The following is a 4,542-nucleotide window of genomic DNA, read 5'->3' as shown; positions in this document are numbered from 1 at the left end:
ATAATTACAAGATATAATATAATATACGTTGTGATATTAATTTGACAGAAATGAAATTATAAGATGTGGTGCAATATTAATTTCATACTTCTGAGAATAACACTAGTACTTTGAATATTAGTGATGATAGAGTAATAAAAACTTAAACAATCACAAATTGACAATGTATGATAACCACAAAATGTTTCAAATATTGGCACTTCCATAAAATTTTGCATTACAACACTGATTCATTTTGTAAAGGATAGACATGTTATAAGCTTATATGAGCTTATTAGTGGCCCAAATAAAAATCCTTAGATCATTGGTCAAGTGCTGAACAATGGTGTAAGCAGGGAGACTATAAACCATTTGCCAGAAAATTGCCTCCTAATAGAATAGCAAATATATTGTTTGATGGTATTGTAGTGAAACATCTAATGGTGGAAAATTTGAATCAAATTCTAATTTTCAAAAGTAAACACATACATTCATTTCAAATTGATTATATTGTCTAAATCTATTAATAATAAAATGCATTTGTTATTTTACAAATAAATAAGTAAATGCATACATGTTGTGAAATGTAATCTACATATGAAATCAGAGCAAAATGTATTTGAACTTAAAACATTCTAAATAAAAGTCCAATGCACATACAATTAAGAAACCTCAATATAAAATGCAGATATATTATGAAAGGTAATTTCGTACAAAATTAGAATAACATGAATAAACAATAATTGAATAAAAAATAAACCCCAAAGTTTAACTTTTCATGATAAAGTAATAAAAACTAAAACAATCACAAATTGAGAATGTATAATGACCATAAAATGTTTCAAATTTTAACACTTCCGCAAGATTATTTATTACAATACTAATTCATTTTGTAAAGGCTAGACTTGTTATCAAGTTATTGGTGGCCCAACCCAAAACCCTTATACCATATAGTATTTAAAAACATTATATATATATATATATATATATATATATATATATATATATATATGTATATCAATCATTAGAAAAATAAAGCAATTAAAGATTATAAGCCTATGTTTTCAATATTACCAAAGAATTTGACAATAGGAGGGTAAATATTGCATGACACAAAACAAAGGTGACAAAAATGTTAGCTGATAAGAAGAGGAAACCAAACACTTGAGGATTTCAACAAGAATATCATATTATTTAAATTCAATTTTAAATCAGTTAAGCCCAAAAAGGACAAGTCAACATGAAATTTAGGTAGAATTGCATAACTAATTTACTCTAAATCATGTGTAGTACCGAAAGCAATATTGACACGGGAATGTCATATCAGTGGTTTGATATATTCGTCTGATAAGTGAATGAAGTCATGCAGTGATCCCTTTTTATGAAATTCGTAGACTAAGAGGTGTTGTCCCTACTCTGAGTGATAACCTACAAGTTTTGTCACATTTAGATGATGCAAATTGGAAATGTTTGAAATTCTTTTTGTAAAATCATTTGAAATATCATTGGAAATGAAAGATGAATCTATCTTCATCACTTTAGGAACCTACAACATAATTAAAAATTAAAAAAAAGGTCAAAATCATTAAAAAAATTTAATTACTATAATTAAACCATATTGTAGGCCTTGGTTCCCTTCACATATCTAAAACTTACGACAATCATATTTTATTATTTCATATTTAGTAGATTATAATTAAATTATATAATGTTCCTACAGAAACAATAACAGAATATCAAAAGAAAATATAGAACCATCCAAATGGCAAAGTAGTGCAAGAATCATAAAGTATAATAAAAAAACAATTAGTACCTTAACTCTTACCTTTTATTTAGTTGTACAAACACATAATTTTACCCTAGCTATAGTCTGAAACTAAAAAAAAAAATCTCCTTGTTTTGTTCAAATTCTTCAATAGAAAGATACAATATCACAATATAAGTGCTAAAATTGTTGATAATTGAAAAAAATAAAATAAAGACATTCAATTTTGAATGAAAAACCAAATGATTTTTCAAAAAAAGAAAGATAATTTCTCAATTAAAAACAATTTAATGATGTACGGTTCTTGACCACAACTTAAAACAACTTCTTAATCAGAAAACAAAATAACTTTTGACAGAATCCCAACAAATCCTAAACATTAGACTGATACCTCTTATTTCAATCTTTGTTATTTTGGTTCAATCTCACCTTTTTTTTTGGATTTATCATCTTTTGCTTCTATCTTAAACAAATAAACAAATATTGTTGTTGTCTTTGATCAATTTCTTTAATTAAACAACTTACCTCTGTCCTTGATATCATTCAAAGTTGAATCTTTCATTTCCTTCAATAGTTGAAGGTTTTCTCTCTCATCTTTTCCTTCCCCACAATGAATATTTGGGAAGTAAGAGAACCTACATGATTAGAGTTTTGCGGACAACAAAATATATTTTCAATTTCACAAAATCCATGAAGGCAAAGACAAATGGGAAAAAGAAGTCAGGGTGAAATTGAATAATGAGCAGAGAAGAAACATTGGGAGGAAGAAGAAGCACTGAGTGGGAAAAGGAAAATTACCACAAAACAAGAGAGAAGGTGGAACACTATAAGAAAATATATCATTAACAACCAATTTTTGTGATCAAAAGTTGTTAGTTACTATAGTGACAAATTTATACACCAATTTACAAAATAAAAAATATTGGTTACTAAAATAATTACTATTATGAATATAAAATTATAAGTGGTTGCTAAATTGACCACTAATTAATTAAAGACTAATTTAGAAACCAATATCCTTTGGTAGCAAAACTCTGATACCTAATGTTTAGTGACCAATTTCTTTTAGTAGTTAAAATCTTAGTAGCTAAATTTTAGAAACCAAATTAGAGACCAATTATAATTTTTTATTCATAATAGTAATTATTTTAGTAACCAATAATTTATTATTTTGTAAATTGATATCTAAATTGGTTATTATAGTGACTAATAACTTTTAATCATTAAAATTAGTTATTAATAAAATATTTCCTTGTAGTGGAAGATGTGAATATAAACAAATGACAACGTGGTAAATAGTTGATGGGGTAAATAGCAGAAAAAGGTTAAAGGACATAAAAACCAAAAAGTTGGATAGTTCTCATATAACTAAATGGGGGCCAAACTTGGGTTTCATAATAGTTGGTTTTCCAAAATTCATATATAATGTATCAACTATCAACTATCAACTATGATGTTATCAGAGTTGAACTTAGATTGCTTTTCCTTTATGTTGAATAATTGTTGTTAGATTTCTACAAACGGTTAGCATATATCTCAAATGATGTGTTAACATCCACATTTCATTTTCTTACCTTAAATTAATAATGACAAAATAGCCACTCATTGATTTTTTTGTCCTGTAACATTTTTTTTGCTTAAATATATATTTGGTCCCTATTTTTGTTATTTTTATTCAATTTGGTCCATATTTCCGTTTTGTGTTCAATTAGGTCGTCACTTTCGTCAAATTGTGGTCAATTTGGTCTTTTTCACTAACGGTATTTAAATAGTTAACATTTTTGAACAGTACATGCTACGTGTCAGTTCCTAGTTTTTTTAATTTTTTTCAATTTTTTTAATTTTTTTTTTTAATTTTTAAAAATTTTTTTAAGTTCAAAAAAATTGTGCCATGTGTCAAATCACAATTGTGCCATGTGTCAATGCTAGTGCCACATGTTAGTTTGTGGTTGTAATATCTCTTTTTGTTCAATTTAGTCCCGATATTCGTGATTTTTGTTCAATTTAATCTCTATATTTATTATTTTTGTTTAATTTAGTTCCAAATTTTGTTAAAATACAACCATTTAATTTTTAAAATTGACATTATTATTATTTATTTTTTAAATTCAATTATAAATTATAATATAAAATTATAAATTGAATATAATTCTTAGATTCAATTGTTAAATAGAATATAATTATTTAAATATTATTAAAATATAATTATTAAAATTTTAAAAATATATATGAACATTTGTAAAATTCACATTTAAATTTAAAATATTTAATATATTTATTGCATTTTAGATATTAAAATCTAAAATATTTTATATTTAAATGTTAATTTTACAAACATTAGTTAACTTTTCTAAAATATTTTGAATATTTAAGATATTTTTATATATCAATTTTAAAAGTATTTTAGAATATAAATATTAGAAAAAAAAATTAATAACTATATTCTTATAAAATTTTAAATAATTATATTCTATTTAGCAATTAAATATAAGAATTTTATTCAATTTATAATTAAATTTAATAATTTATAATTGAATTTAAAAAATAATAAATTCGAATATCAATTTTAGAAAAAAATATTAATATAATTTGTATAAAAGATATTAAATTTAGTGTAAAGGGACAAAATTGATTTATTTTAACAAAAATTGAGACTAAATTGAACAAAATAACGAATATAGGGACTAAATTGAACAAAAAAAATAATACTATCACAAACTGACACGTGGCACTAGCATTGACACGTGGACAAATATTTTGAAATAAAAAAAATTTAAAAAAATAAGAAAAATTTAAAA

The sequence above is a fragment of the Vigna unguiculata genome, chromosome 8 (genome assembly GCF_004118075.2).
Source record: "Vigna unguiculata cultivar IT97K-499-35 chromosome 8, ASM411807v1, whole genome shotgun sequence".
Taxonomy (NCBI): domain Eukaryota; kingdom Viridiplantae; phylum Streptophyta; class Magnoliopsida; order Fabales; family Fabaceae; genus Vigna; species Vigna unguiculata.
This window is presented reverse-complemented; position numbering follows the sequence as displayed.